At 39.2% G+C, this 17018-nt stretch overlaps 1 long non-coding RNA gene across 1 annotated transcript in view; it reads left to right on the plus strand.

Moving 5' to 3' along the window:
• The first annotated feature begins 367 nt into the window (after positions 1–367).
• LOC140205528 (uncharacterized) overlaps positions 368–17018 on the plus strand; it is a 72516-nt gene continuing 55865 nt past the window's right edge. The window contains exon 1 of the long non-coding RNA XR_011887876.1: positions 368–470. This is a non-coding gene — a long non-coding RNA (uncharacterized lncRNA). The remainder of the gene's footprint in view (positions 471–17018) is intronic.

Consider the following 17018-nt stretch of genomic DNA (forward strand, 5'->3'; position numbering starts at 1 on the left):
GGCTGAATGACTCAGTGTTTGCAAGCTTCAGCAAGTGGGTGTCTAACTTGAAGTGCTAATGTGAGAGGATGTAGTGATGTCTATGACTGCAAGAAAGAATTCCTGTCAGACAGGTGATTAAGGAGGGTGAGGTAAATTGAGCAATTCCAGACCAGTAATAGAAATACTGAGATATGCTATTTAAAGAACTGCCTTCATAGACTTTGACCACATGTCTATCCTGTGAAAGGGAGACGTGTTAATGATTATTGCTGGATGATTTGCATGCCTCGTTATTTTGACGTTTTTCCTGCCACCTTAATCCCATAATATTTTGTCCTGCCTCATTCTGGAAGCCTGAGCTGACAAAATGAGGCACAGAAGGAAGAAGAATTTCTCAGATTGGAGGGAGCAATGGAATTTACAGTGTATCATTAACCACTGAACTTTTAAACACTGAAAAACAAAGAGGGGCAAGATGCAGAAAGAAGGTGAAATAGCTTTAATAAGTTCCATGACAAACGTATTAAGGTATGATAAATAAAGAGATATATTGAAAGGCTGAATTAAGAAAAGACGAGAAAAGTAGGAAAATATGCATGTTTTAGAAGGACACAATCCTACACCAATTTGTGGTGATTTGTAATTCAAGCGGTATCTAGTCTGCACTGCAAACTGCTGGTCAATTTGCATATTAATTACAGCAAGTGTTCTTCACACATCATTAATTTTTCAGGTAATTCCAACACCGTGTATTGTTTGCAGCTGATTTGCTTGGACAATATTGTTGTTTATAAATGTTTAAACTGTTCTGTTTCCTTGAGCCTTTATGATTGCATTATGTAATTACAAGGCTTCATGAAATTTATCTCAGTGGTAAACTTCCCTGTTAGCCAAATTAAACCACTTAATGCTGATCTTCTTAGTCTAATTGCTTTATTTATGGCTGCCATTTTAACTGTGGTGGATTTTAAGAGGACTGTGTCCAGTTTAGGATATGTTTTATCTGGGTTATTAAAAATGCACAAAACAGACAAATGAAACGGGGGTTTCCAGTTGAGTAGGTGATACTTGCGTCCTATAAATATATGATAAAAATCATTACCTTTGATTATTAGGCAACTTGTTTGCATATTGCCTAGAAAGACATCATAATATTTTCCACTTTAAAAATAAATGAACACGTCTTAGATGTATGCAGAGTTATTAAACATTGAGTTTGTCATCTGGTACTTGGTCTGACCTCCTCAGCCACGGACATGTCTTTGACATTGCATTAATACTTTTAAAAAGTAGAAATTGCAGCCCCTTGGCTCAACTCATCACAGTTCTGTGACTCTTAAACAATAATTAATTCCTTGGAATCATCAAAAATAGATTCATCATCCCATGTCATTTCAGCATGTTCAGAGTTGTCTGTTCCTGTGATCATCTGATCAACCTGGACATTTCTGACCTGCACCTAAGGCATACTAAACACCCTTTTGGATTGTGGACTTCAAATCCTTTGATCATTAATCTAGAGATTCTATTTCTTTGTTTAAATTGCTTTTCTTTGCTTCTAGCCATCTCCTTTTGCTTTATTGCTGTATTTCTATCCCTGTTCCAAGATACACTGCAACATTTATAGGTCTACACTCCTTGGCCACTTTATTAGGAGCAACTAAACAACTATTCATTAACACAAATATCTAATGAGCCAATCATGTGGCAGCAACTCAGTGCATAAACGCTTGCAGACATGGTGAAGAAATGTGATCTAAATTACTTTCAATGTGGGAGTGATTGTTAGTGCCAGACAGGGTGGTTTGAGTATCTCAGAAACTGCTGCTCTCCTAGGATTTTCACACACAACCATCTCTAGAGTTTACACAGAGGATGGTGGGAGAAATAATAACCACCCAGTGAGTGGCAGTTCTGTGGGGCAAAAATGTCTTCTTAATGAGAAAGATCACAGGAGAATGGCCAGACTGGTTCAAGTTGACAGAAGGCAGCAATAACTCACATTAACACGCATTACAAAGGTGCTGTGCAGAAGAGCATCTCTGAATGCACAACACGTCAAACCTTGAAGTGGATGGGCTACAGCAACAAAAGACCTGTAACATACACTCGGTGGCCACTTTATTAGGTACAGGAAGTATATAATAAAGTGGGCACAGAGTGTACCTTGGTAATATATCTTTCTGAGCTGCTCGAGCAATCTATTCACCTGTGCTGCAGAAATCCTCATCTCTCAATTGCATTGGCGAACAGTGCCAATGCCATATTCAAGTTTCCTGATGACACTGCTGTCGTTGGCTAGGTTAATTTTGTGATGAATCAGCGTTTGGAAGGGAGATGAAAATCTGGCTGATTGATTTCATAACAACTACCAATGTTAGCAAGACCAGTAAACTGACTATAGACTTCAGGAGAAGGAAACAACAGGTCCATGAGCCAGTCTTCATTAGAAGATCAGAGGTGAAAAAGGTGAGCAACTTTAAATTTTTAGGTGTTGTTATTTCAGTGGACTTATCCTGGTCCCAGCAATTACAAAGAAAGCGTGGCAGTGTCTCTACTTCCTTAGGAGCTTGTGGAGATTTGGCATAACATCTAAAACTTTGACAAACCTCTATTGATGCGTGGTGAAGAATATATTAACTGGCTGCATCACAGCCTGGTGTGGAAATGCCCTTGAACAGAAAATCCAACAAAAAGTACTGGATATAGCCAGTCCATCATGGGTAAAGCCTTCCCAACCATTGAGCACATCAACATGAAAGGATGTTGAAGGAATGTAGCATCATTCATCAGGGACCCTTACCATCCAGGACATGCTCTTTTCTTTCTGGTACCATTAAGTAGAAGCAACAAGAACCTCAGGACTCACACAGCCATGTTTAAGAACAGTTATTAGCCCTCAGCCATCAGGCTCTTGAACCAATTGGGATAACTTCATTCAGCTCATTTGCTGCATCATTGAAATGTTCCCACAACCTGTGGGCTCACTTTCAATGACTCTTCACTTCGTGTTGTCAATAATTATTTCTTATTTATTTATTATTATTAGTTCTTCTTTTTGTATTTATATTGTTTGTTGTCTTCTACATTCTGGTTGAATACCCTAATTGGGTTATTTTTCATTGGTTCTGTTATGGTTATTGTACTACAGATTTATTGAGTATGCCCATATGAAAATGAATCACAGGGTTGCATATGGTGAAGGAGATGTCCTTTGATATTAACATTTACTTTGAACTTTGAACATTTCCTGACCAATATCAGATGATTCAGCTTTTATAATGAACGCACTATTAGAATTATATGTTGCTCTGGCAAACACTATTCAATCATGCAATCATGCTGTGACAGCACATCCAGAATTGTTGCTTTTCGACTCACAATTGGAAATACTAGTTTATGATCATTATCCAGAGCAAAGAGTCTTCCCAGTAGGAGCTGACAAATGTTCTCAGATCAAAAATGAGTGCCAACACTACCTTCTCAACTCGTGATTTGTTTGCTTGTGTAAAGTGTATGCAGACTTAATGCTGTAGAATGTCTCTGAACTGCATTCATTTCATAGCTGATGGTAATGTCTAAACTACAGCTGGAAGCCTCACTGAAGCATTCTGCTTGTATAGTGAGGAGTCTTGCTACTCAAACTCTGCTTACATTGAACAAATAACGTATTTTGGTTCAATTGCTTTTCCCATTATACCTACTGTAAATGGGTGCAACGATACAATATATTCACAAGTACAGTGTCAAAGTTCGAGGTTAATTCGTCTATTAGCAAAGGAATTATATGTCACCATATACGACAATGAGGTTAATTTTCTTGTGAGTGTTCACAGTAGAAGAAATACAATAGAATTACTGTAATGAAAAGTTCCACACAAAGGCTGACAAAGAAGACAAACTACAAATACAAAAATATAATCATAAATAAGTACATAAATACTATTGCGAACATAGGCTGTAGAGTCCTTGAAAGTGAGTCCATAGGATAAGGAATCAGTTCAGAGTTGATGTGAGTGAAATTCAGGGAAAAAAAATCAGGAATAATACTGAATAATTGTAGAAAGGAACATTGATCTGTAACATGCTGGACTCTTAGCTTTCTTAACTACATACAGCCTTGTTTTTAATAGATTTTCCTCCATCAGCATCCACCACTAGACTAAGGTATACATTCCCTGGCGATACAAAGGGACCATTCGATTGTCATGTTATGATGTTGAAATTATTGCACCATTTCCTCCAAAGTGCTCCAAAAGTCCTCTGTACCAACTGTAGCAATCAAAAGGCCGTCGGTTTCACAGACAGTCTTCTATGCCCTAGAAAATTTTGTCCATTTTGAACTCACCAATTGTGCCCACGTCCATTCTATTATGGCTGATTTATTATCCCCATCAACCTTATTCTCCTGGTTTTCCCCATAAACATTTCCACCTGTGCAGAGGATATGAAGAGTCCACAGAGAGATATAGATAGGTTAAGTGAGTGGGCCAGGATCTTGCAGATGGAGTACGATGTTAGTAAATGCGAGGTCATCAACTTAGGAAGGAAAAATGGAAGGTCAGATTATCATTTAAATGGTAAAAAATTGCAGCATGCTGCTGTGCAGAGAGACTTGGGAGAGCTTGTGCATGAATCACAAAAGGTTGGTTTGCAGGTGCAGCAGGTTATCAAGGAGGCAAATGGAATGATGGGCCTCATTGCTAGAGGGATTGAATTTAAGAGCAAGGAGGTTGCACTGCAACTGTACAGGGTACTGGTAAGGCTGCACCTGGAGTACTGTGTGCAGTCCTGGTCTCTTTACCTGAGGAAGGATATATTGGCTTTGGAGGCGGTGCAGAGTAGGTTCACCAGGTTGATTCCAGAGATGAGGGGGTTAGAACTATGAGGAGAGATTGAGTCGCCTGGGACTGTACTCACTGGAATTCAGAAGGATAAGAGGAGATCTTATAAAAAAACATATGAAATTATGAAAGTAATAGATAAGATAGGGAGAGGAAAGTTGTTTCCTGTGAAAGGTGAGACTAGAAATAGGGCACATAGTCTCAAGATTTGGGGGAGTAAATTTAGGACGGAGATTAGGAGGAACTGCTTTTCCCAAAGGATGGTGACTTTGTGGAATTGTCTGCTCAATGTAGCAGTGGAGGCTACCTAATTAAAAATATATTTCAGACAAGGTTGGATAGATTTTTGCATGGTAGGGTTATTAATGGTTATGGGGAGAAGGTAGGTAGGTGGAGGTGAGTCCATGGTCAGATCAGCCATGATCTTATTGAATAGCAGAGCAGACTCCTACTCCTGCTCCTATTTCTTAAGTTCTTAACGTAATCAAGAACCCACCAATATCCGCTTTAAATATACACAATGACTTGGCTTCTACAGCTGACTGTGGTGACAATGAATTCCACAGATTCACCACCCTCTGGCTAAAGAATTTGCTGCTCATCTCTGCTCTAAAGTGACATCCCTGTACTTGGAGACTGTATGCTTTGGCCCCAGACTCCCTGACTGTAGAAAACATCCCCTCCAGATCCACTGTACCTAGGCCTTTCAATATTCAATAGATTGCAATGAGATCCTCCCTCATTCTTCTAAAATCCAGTGAGTGGAGACCTAAAACAATCAAACCCCACCCCATAACCTAATCCTTTCATTGCTTGTATCATTCTCATGATGTGGGTTTAATTTGTAACTGTGCTTGGAAAGTGATGAAATCTTTGAAGGTGTCATTGTAGTTAAACAATCGTGTCTGAAAAGATGTTTTTTGAATATCTGTAAGGTGACCGAAAATGTCCTTCTGAGTTTTAATTCTTTAAGCCATTCAGCTCATCCTTAAACATTCATTCTGTCAGAGCTATTTGTATATTGAGTCTTATACTGTCATAACCCATGCAATTTATCTCAAAAGCTAAAACTTCTGAATATCTTGAAAGCGACCTGCTTCCCTCTTAAGGATAGATTCCAAACCCTCTTGCCTTAAATAGTCTTCTTTATAAGAGAACAATATTCAGCAATGTCAATCTACATCACTAATAACTTGCAGACTATCCGGACTGCAAACTTCAAAGTCCTGTTGTCTTACATTTCAGTTGCTAGGATTGCAGATGTCATGCAAAATAAATCTGTGCCATCAGCAGCTGTTGTAATATTGTGAAGACTCAATCTTTGTGGGTTCTTATAAGAATTTCATTCAATTTGGGAGAATGTAGTATTGGGAACCATACAATTATCTATTGCCCTGTATATAGACTTGAAAGTTGCCACCGTGGGTCCTTTCTTCTGGCATAGAAAGTATCTGGACTCTTCAAAATAACTATTGCTGAGGAATATCTGCCAACTTGTATAACTAACAGCTGAGTAATGCTGTACCTTGTGTTTGGTCCATCTCTCTGGATTTTGTTACTTGGTTTTCTCAGGAATTTGCTGACATTCTTGGATTTGTCAGGAAGTGTAGAGGAGGCTTAGCCCAAAGACAGAAAAGCAGAGATGACTCAGCGGTGAGCATTCACTTTAATAATAAACTGCAAAATAACAAGCTGCAAGGGGCCACGAAACAAAAAAGAATCAATACAAGGTAACTGAAGGCTAGGAGCACTGGTTGAAGCTGGCTTGTTCCACGGGGAAGCAAGGAATGTGAGCTGGGTTTAAATAGGCTGCAAGTAACGAGTTGGAAAGGAGTAGCAGGTGGCCCTTATTAGCTGTGTGGAGACTGAGGCTACGTCCACACTAGCCCGGATAATTTTGAGAACGCCAGTTTTGCGTAAAAACGATAGGCATCCACACTAGGCGTTTTTGAAAATACCTAAATACCTCTGTCCACATTAAAACGGGTATTTGGGCGAATCTCCTCCTACTGGGCATGAGCAGGACACATCTACAGAACTCACCCACTTCGACGAGTACGCCCGACTCCGGCAGTTTGGATCAAGCAGCAGGTGATGGCTGCGGCATGTTCAGTATGGATTTTCGTCGTGAAAGTCTTGGTGCGCGTTTGTCCAGTTACAGACTAGAGATACTTAAAAGGAAATTGCCAAACGACGGACAGCTGTTGGCTCTCGCGCAGGAGGACTTAAAACTAAAAAAACAAATACTGGAGCGTATGGAGGCAACAGACAGGGAGTTCACGGATAGTATGACCCGGCTGATGACAAACATTGAAAAACTGACTAACTCTGTTGCAGAGGGATTTGCAATGATGAGGAATATGATGGCTCCCCCCCACCCAGTACTTTTCACCGCCACAATACCAGCCTCACAGCCACTACAATCGCTACACATACGGACACACAGATCCTCAGGTGGCCCCACCAACACCTTCCCCACTCTTACAGAGGGGTCATCCTGGAAACATTTCCTACATCCATAGTCTGTTCACCGATGAAATGGACAACAGCTACATCTAAATGCAATAAGGCTTGTTACCTTGTTACTGGGGAAAAGTGAAATTTGCTGTTACCTCATTTGTTTGCCTTTACTTTTGGCATGTTATTCTGTATTATTTTGCTGTATTTAACATGTGCAATAAAACGAGTTACTGGGCTAAAGCGATTTTATTTTTACCTGAGTAAAAGTGAAACTTAAGATTTTCCTTTTTGGCCTTAACATTTTCACTTCTCTGCCAAACATAAGCTATTAATTAAAAATGACATTTTGGAAGTAGTGACAATTGCATCTATTGAATGTTTGCACAAGTAATACATTAAAAAAGCACCTTGTTAAATGTATAAAACATGTCTGCATCAGTGTTATCTTGTATTTCCATACAATGTTACATTAGGTTGTTACACATCTATTGTTAGAGAAGTACTTGGGTAAATAGGTAAACCACTTCCATACAAGCAAGGACAGAAAACGGTGAAGTGAGTATACTTATTTATTCAGTATTCAGTTAGTTATGGGTCAAAGTATCTGGTGAGTACATTTCTAACTCTTCTGGCTTCAGTCTCATTGCCGTCTGTTCTGAAATTGTTAGGTTGTGTGGGGGGGAGGTTGAAATTAACTTAGACAATAAAGTAGACAACACACACATGAAGCTGTCCACCATTGTTGGGGTATTGGAGGTTGCGTTCAAGAAAACAATGAAATGCCGCGCTGCCACCACCATCTGTTCCGGCACGTCATGACAGCATTTTTAAAAAGAGCCGGTTACCCCATACACAATACATCGGCCATTAGGCGTTTTCAAATTTATTCACTCTGGGGAGCGTTTTTGAAAAGCTCCATTTTTTGGGGGAGGAAAACACCATTTCAGTGTGGACAGAGGGTCAAAACGGAGAGAAAAAGCTTTGGTTACGGATTTATCCGCTCTAGTGGGGACATAGCCTGAGAGGTGCCTGCCTGTGTAGGCCTGACAGGATGTTATCATGAAAGTCATAATCCTACAAGCCAAGCCAAATGTGATTTAGACTAGTTTGGTTCATCATTTAGACACCCTATCACTCAATACATGGCCTCAAAATTCCAAAGTAACAGGACCTTTAATGATCATACGGAATGCCAAATTAACTTCCTCCTATTTCCTGATCAAGGGTGTTGAGTTTATAGCTGTCTGCTACCTCAAATAACTGTAGTTTGAAGTATTCTTCTAACCTCTGAACTATTCTGCAAATGGGAACATTTTAATTTTCTAAAAAGCAACTAAATGAATGTGCAATATGGTTTGGAGCCAGTTTTCTTTAATTAATATGCTTCCTTTGATTTCCTTATTCCAAGATTTGATAGATGCTCATTGTTCACGTTTTCCTCCTCTTGAAGAAAATGATTGATCATGATCAATACCATCCTCTCCATTTAACATGCCCTGTTGTAAACATTCAGGCTTTATGTTTCCTCCACCACTATCTTTCATTCCTTGCCAAATTACTGCTATTAATTTCAGGACTTCTGTGTGTTTGAGCTTTGCAACCAGTGTCTTTCATTATGCTGCAGGCAGGCACAACCTGCCAAAACTCAATTCTTACCTTTAAATAAAGCATAGTAGAGTGTGATCAGTTTGTACACTCCCTCCATGGGTTTCCTCTGGATCTTCTGGTTTCCTCCCACATTTGAAAGATGTATGTGTCAGGGTTAGAGAATTGTGGGCATGCTATGTTGAGGCTGGAAGTAAGGTGACACTTATGGGCTGGACCCAGTACATCCATCCTCGGACTGATGGTGATTGAGACAAATGAAGCATTTCACTGTATGTTTCAATCTTCACATGATGATAAATCTTTCTTTCTCTCTCTCTCTCTTGCTCTCTCTCTCTCTCCCCCTCCCCCTCTCTCCCCTCTCTCTCTCCCCCTCTTCCTCCCCCTCTCTCTCTCTCCCCTCTCCCCCTCTCTCTCCCTCTCTCTCTCGCTCCTTTTTCTCTCTCTCCCACTCTTACTCTCTCTGTACCCCCTCTGCCCCCTTCCCTCTCCCCTTCTCTCTCTCTCTCTGCCTTTCTCTCTGTCCCTCTCTGTTCCCCCCTTCTCTCCTCCCCCCTTTTTTCTCTTTCCCTTTCTCTTCCTCTCTTTCTTTCACTAACTTCTTTCCTCTCCCCTATTCTCATACATGGTCAGATCCTCTGAGTCATCCCATAAAGGCTGCTGGCTATTCTAGGTAACCTATACTAATCTGCCAGAGTTTCAAAACCCTTTTTTTGTTGTCAGGTTATGTTACACAATACTGTACATCAACTTTGCCATCTGTCCGCATCTTTAGTCATTATGTTACAGAAGACTAAGAGACACCCTACTGCACATTCATCAGAAATCCAGATCCCTATTGTGACTGTGATAGTTATACCTTTTTGAGCCTGACAAATTGGCTTGGTAATAGTAGATAGAGGGTGGTGATAGAAGAGTTTTTTTGTCTGGTTGGATATCTGTAACTAGCAGTGTTCCACAGAGAACTGGTGCTGAGTCACTTGTTGTCTGTAATACATGTGAAAGGTTTGGGTATGGATGTAAGACGCATGACCAGAATGTCTACATATAACATGAAAGTTGGTGGAGTTGTTTGCAATGTGGAGGATACATCTTACCATAAGGCGATCAGAAATAGCAAATGGGGTTTAATCCAGATAAATGTGAGCTGACGCATTTTGAGAATACTCATGTAGCTAGGACGTACTCCATGTATAGTAGGCTGCTAGGGAATACGAACAAACAGAGGGAACTTAGGGTACAAGCTCAAACATCTTAAAAGTAACAGCACAGGGCAATAAACACACGAGTCACAGCAAATGCTGTCAGTCTTGAGCAACACACACAAGATTATGCAGGAATTTAGCAAGTCAGGCAGTACATTAACGTAGCGGTTAGTGTAACTCTATTACAGCACCAACGATCACTAATCGAGGTTCGATTCACGCCACTGTCTGTAAGTCGCTTATACATTCTCCCTGTGACATGTGAATTTCCAAAAGGTTCACTGGTTTCCTCCCACATTTCAAAGATGTACGTCTATGGTTAATAATTTGTGTGGGAATGCTCCGTTGGCACCAAGTGCATAACGGCTGTAAACTAATATCCTTGTTGATTTGATTTGACACAAACAACGCGTTTCAATGTATGCTTCGATGTTTTAATCTACTATTGACAAATAAAGCTAATCTTTATCTTTATAGCACTAATAAAATACTCAATATTTTGGGCAAAGATCCTTCATCAGGGTCTCAGCCTGAAACATTAACTATTTATTTCTCTGATAGATGTTGCCTGATCTTCTGAGTTCCTCCAGCATTTTAGGTATAGGGAGACAACTTGGTTAAGGACCTGTGGAAATGTATTTTGAATATAAGAACAAGGATGTGGTGCTCTAGCTTTATAAAGCACTGATCAGATCTCGGCTGGAATACTGTGTGCAGTGCCGGTCACCAAGGTATAGGAGAAAAGTGATATAGTCGCAGAGGGTTCAGAGAAGGTTTACTGGGAGGCTGCTTGGGCTGCAGCATTTCGGTCATGAAGAGAGAGGCTTGGTCAGTTCACCCTGGGGCAGAGGTGTTTAAGAGGGGATATAACCGAAGTATAGAAAATGATGAGGAACAAATTTCATAAATTATGCCATTAATATTAAACTTGATTCTGATCAGGTAAAATGCAGTAAACATTTCCCCATTTGAGAGGCAGAGGAAAACTAGAAGACATAGATTTAGTGTGAGGGGTAAAGTATTTAGAGAGGATTGAGGAAGACCTTTTACATGCGGTGAGTGTTAAGTAATTGAATTTTATTGCCTGAGAGAATAATGTGTTTCAAATTGTTATCTCTCAGCAAGTGTTTAGATGAGCACTTGCATTACCTGGGCATGGAAGGCCTTGGGTCGACTGCTGAAAGATGGGAATAATCCCAATGGGTGCCTATTGATTAGGATGGACTTGTGGACCATGTGGCAGGTTTCCTTGCTGCTTAACTCTATAACTCTTTGACAGCATCGCAGGGTGAGTTAACTCTACATTGGAGATTTGACACAAATACAGATTTTAACTGTTATCTCCAATATTTTAATCACATAATCTCCAGGACCTGGGATCGCTGGGTCAGACAGCATAGAAATAAGTCTTTCAGCTGAAAGTATCCAGCTGCTTAACACTCATTTCCAATCATCCACATTTTATTCTCCTCAACTTCCTCCAGATATTCCAACTCATTTCTGGGGGGGGGGGGCAACTAACAGTAGCCAGTCAACCCATGAACCTGCTCATCATCGGGATGTGGGAGGAAATTATTATTCCAGAGAAATCCGACATGGTGACAAGGAGAATATGCTAACGCCATGCAGTTGGCACCAGAGGTCTGGACAGAATGTGAGTTGCTGGAGCTAAGAGACAGCAGTTCTAGTAGCTATGCCACCATATCTCATGTAATGGAATCAGAATGAGGTTAAAGTTATATCTGATGGCTTTAGAATGAAAGGAATAATACTGGCTTGATTTTAATTTGCTGTTCTATATTAGTAGTAGTAGTGTATCACTTGAGTTGAGTACAGTGTTCTCCTAGGCATTTGTCTGTTGGTGGGTCCGAAGGTAGATGAGGAAGCTGAGCTGGAATCCACATATGCTGGTGCCGTGTGGGCAAGAGTAAGTGGTGGCTGTGGTTAGTGGTTGGGTCTTTTGGTTGTTCAGTCTCTCCTTCACAGCTGCTGCTTATTCTCCACGGCACAGTGGAGGTCGCTGTCATGTAGCACAGCTCCCTCTTGAACAGATTTCCCCCAGGTGTATCTATTGAGTGCAACATCTCCCCAGTTTTTAGATGCAATATTGGATTTCTTCAGGCTGATTTTGATGTTAGCTCTGAAACATTTCCTTTGCCCACCAGGGGCTCACTGACCTTCCTTCAACTGGGAGTAAAGGATCTGCCTGGGGACACTTGAGTGTGGCATCCAGATGACATGACCTATCCATTGGAGTTGGTGTTGCTTTATCATGCTGGAGATGCTGTTCATGTTAGCCTCCTCCAGTACGTACATTGTGTTAGTGATGATTCACAAAATCCTTCATAAGGGTCTTTGGTTATTTTTCCAGAGGTTTCAGGTGCCTACATTAGATGGGCTGTAGTTTTTTCACTGGGTATGCTAAATATTTGAGGATTAAATTTATCAAGTGCTATTTTAAAGATCACTTTACTATAATCACAATTTCTCTTGAGTTCTATGCTGTAAAGTTTTTGGCTGACTTTAATCCAAACCACATATTATATATATAATTTATATTTATAATATATATATAAATTATAGTTACAAAATTATACTTAAAAGTGACTCAAAGTCTGTGGCTTCATGGCTTTGATTTTATTTAAACTGAGAACTAAAGTATTAAAAAAGATTTGCTGTGTAGCCGCAGAATACAGAAAGTCAGATGCATTTTTTGAATGAACACAGAAATTAAATTCCCTTGTCAATTAAGTGCATGTATATTGGCCTCAAATGGTGACTGCTTATTATAATAATGTAACATTTAAAGTTGTGTAGCCCAGTCATCGTACTCTCATCATCTCAGTCAGGAGATTCTGTATTCTATTCACACTCGGCAATATTGTTCACAATATTCATGCTGATAGTTCAGAACTGCACTGAGGAAGTATTCTATTAGAATTGCAATCTTTCAAATGATATGATAAAGTAAATTCTTTACTGTAATTCTGAAAGATCCTATGGCAATATTCAAAAAGGGGAAGAGGGTTTAGAAATTCATTCTCACAGCATTAAAAGAAAATATAATAATGCAATTAAACACAAGTTTTAACTTGAAGAAGAGGAACATTACTCCATTTCAGGACCCTTGATTTCAAAATCAATGCCTACCATTCCAGTTAGAATCAAATAGATAGTTCCATCTGAAAATTTCCCCAAATCACTTCCTGATTATCAAGGGAAAATGTGAGATTCTAGAAGACAGTGATAGGAAAATTTATTCTGGGGAATAAGGAAATGGCAGTGGAAGTAAACAATCACAGTGGATTTGGGTTAATTGGGAAACAGTGAGCCTAATTAAGCAGCTGTCCCAATTAGCAAAAAGTTTCATAGAAAAAGTTATAAAGGTAACAAAAGACAAACTGAGTAACAAATTATGTATTTAAATAAAATAAATAACAAATTAGAAATCTACCTCAGCACCACAGTACTATAAAACTGTGTATTCATTCTGATCAATGATTACATCCTCCAAATCTTCGTTTTCATTGTAAAATTTAAGGTGATTGTCAATACTTTCAAATTCCTTGTTCCCAGTTCCTACCTTGTTGAAGTAGTGTAACATTTCACCTCCACTCCCGTCGTTTCTGACATTTCCAAAACCGAATGCTTGAAACTGCTGTGAGTGAAGCAGTTCTAAGTTCTCTTACTGCTTATTACTCCCTAACTATAAATGACAGAAATCACCGCCTTTTGAACACAAACAAGTGAAAATGATGCTATTTAAAAACTGCTTGTTCTAAGCTTTGCATAGTGTTTATAACCCACATAATTTCATGTGACTGAAGCTAGTTACAAACTGTTGGGCAACAGTTTCCTGTCCTAATTAAGTAGTATAGTGTCACAAGCAAACAAAGGGAATCCCAACTATTTTCTCAATTAGTTTTTGTTCTTTAAGACCTGTCCCAAATAAGCAGCTTTTTCGATTAATCAATGGCCCAGTTAACTGGAACCTATTGTTTCTGGTTTGCTTTCATACAACAAAATCCACTAGAAATGTTTGAGAACCAAGTATCTAGAGATATTAATAACCTATATCCCAAAGTTTTGAATAAGGTGACTGTAAAGAAAATAGTTATCTTCTTGCCAAATTGTAGTGATTCTGCCATGTTTCAGCAGACTGGAGGATAGCAGATGTGATCCCACTTTTTAAGAAAGAAGGAAGACCAAAAACAGACAGGAATCAAACAGATAGTGAAAACTCAAGAGATAAAGGCTATACAGTCAGTAGCCGGGTTATCAGTTTCATTTCTACAGTCATTCATAGTTGATTTTGCCATAAATCTCTCAATGCTATAATCAGTATTTTAATGAATGATGTTAATATTGATGCCATGAATATTTTTATTTACCATCTTCCCTTGCCTAGTTATAATGATATAGAATCAGGATGTCCCACACTCAATGGCTGGTTTCAGAAAACTTGAAGTATCAGTACATAAGACTATAAGACCATTCAAGTTGATACTACCAGTTTCCTGAAACTTGGACTCCAGAGCCACAATGTTTAAGTATGCTTTCACAAGTATCAATGAAAATGATAGCTTGTCAGTTTCCAAAGCTTTACCTCTTGTGCCTCCTGTGGTGAAATTGGCAGCTTGTGTTTTTAAGGGATTTTTTTTATTACTGAAAGGAGGTTACATTAAATAGGTGTTTTTTTCAAGACTGGTTCTTGCTTGTCTGATAAGATAGAACAAATACTAAAAGTTGAGAGGGAGGGGGAGAGAGGGAGAGAAAGAGAGCAGTTCTGCCATTCATGGGAATGAGCATATGTATGTACATAGGACTATTGAATGCAATAATATTAATGAGAGCCCATTCATATGTGTGGATGTCCATAATTCAGGTGTTGATTATCTGGGAACAACCTTTATTTATAATGAAAGATACATAAGTAAAACACCTATAAAAGAATATAGGATAGAGCACTGTTGTTGGGGTTAGATGAAATAGAAATCACTTTTAACTAATCATTTGGAGTTTGTTGATGATGAGATTAGCAAAATAAGCATGGAGGTAAACGTGATGTATTTAGATTTTTAGAAGGTTTTCTTGATTAAAGCATTTTGAAGTTGTGGTAATATATTGGAAAAGGAACATCTGGATATTATGCATTATCTGCAACTACATCTTGATTTATGAAAAAGATCACATTAGAAAGTATGCTAAATGGAATTTTGTAAATCAAGAAGACTGATGGAATGTATGCTGGGAATTCTGGTATAATATTCATTAGTTCAACAACCCCATTTCATATCAGAGAATGTATACATTATACAACCTGAAATTCTTGTTCTTCACAGACATCCACAAAAACAGAGAGCGTCCCAAAGAATCAGTGACAGTAAAAATGTTAGAACCTGAAAGGCCCCCATAATACCACCCCCACCCATTCACAAGTGTCAGCAAAGCAATGGCCCTTTCCCTCCCCGACTTACTTGAGCAAAAATATACATCTGCACAGTCCACACATGAAGCAAGCAATAGGAAAGCCAACAAGAAAGACCATGATCTACAGTACAACAGAAACTGATTATTCACCTGACAATTCAACATACAAATAAAGTGACAGAGAGGTGTCACCCTTTCACAGCAAGAAAGGAGACCAACAAAAACAAACAACTCACTGATTTACAGTGTTAAGGTCTGTTGTATCACCATTTTTTTGGTTCTCCGACTTGAGAGTCAGCAACAAACTTCCCCCACCAACACAAGAAAGAGTGAGAGTGCTCGATTCGCCGAGTACAGAACCCATAGCAGCTGATCCGCTGTTCTGTTTTCTCCCCCAATGTTTCAGTCGGTGGAATCAGCTTGTCTCCCAGGACAGCAAAGCCTCAGAATCTCGAAGGTCTGCTTGTCTTCCAAGCCGTGTCCTTGGGATATCGAAATATTGGGATATCCAGTCAATAAGCCTTTGGAGCGGGGCCCATTGCTGCAAAGAACCAAAGTTGGAGTGTAGCTCAAGGTCAGGGTCTTCGACAGAACCCTAGCCACCTTGAAAAGGGAAAAGCGAGGCATTAAAGGTAGAAAATTAAGCCGTTTTTGCAGATGAGCTGGAAGAAGTCGCTGTTGAGTGCCATCATAGGTCTGGCCACCTAATGTATTCCTATACATGGGGTAGGGCATAGAGGACACTGTACAATATCTTAAATAGATTTGTAAGAGGAAAATACATACACAAAGAAATTAGTAATGTCACACAACTCAAACAAAGAGGGACATCCATTTAAAACAGAGATGAGGAGAAACTTCTTTCACCAGAGAGTAGTGAATCAGTGGAATTTGTTGCCATAGCTGTGAAGGCCAAATCATTGGGTAGATTTAAGGCAGGGGTTGATGGATTCTTGGTTAGTCAGAGCCTGAAGAGATATGGACAGAAGGCAGGAGATTGGGGCTGAGAGGAAAAATGGATCAGCATAATGAAATGGGCGCCAAATGACCTAATTCTGCTCCTATTTTTTATAGTCTAATGATCTTCTGGTCAAATTCCCATGCATTAAATATCTTTAAATCAAATAATACCTGACTGGATTTTCTTAGTGTACTTGTAGTTCATGGATTAAGAAAGATGGGAAAACAACACTCAAATGTCTACCTATTTATTTAGTCACAAGGACAGCAAAATGGTGCTTGCATTTAAATTATTCTTTTATCTTCTCTCATTTCTGCTCCTATAACAACAATGAATTTCACTTTGAGTCCTGTTTCTGTGTGTTGCTTCTTATTTGTTTCTTATTCCAAAGGAATCATGCTGCAGTTAATTAATACATTCACATAACTGCTACCTGAGTTTATTGTTTACGTCTCTGAGTTGGTATTTGCATAACTGGAATTGCCTCTTAATTCTAGTTGAGATTAAGCAACAATAAATTCCAATCTCTTT

The sequence above is a fragment of the Mobula birostris genome, chromosome 1 (assembly GCF_030028105.1).
Source record: "Mobula birostris isolate sMobBir1 chromosome 1, sMobBir1.hap1, whole genome shotgun sequence".
Classification (NCBI taxonomy): domain Eukaryota; kingdom Metazoa; phylum Chordata; class Chondrichthyes; order Myliobatiformes; family Myliobatidae; genus Mobula; species Mobula birostris.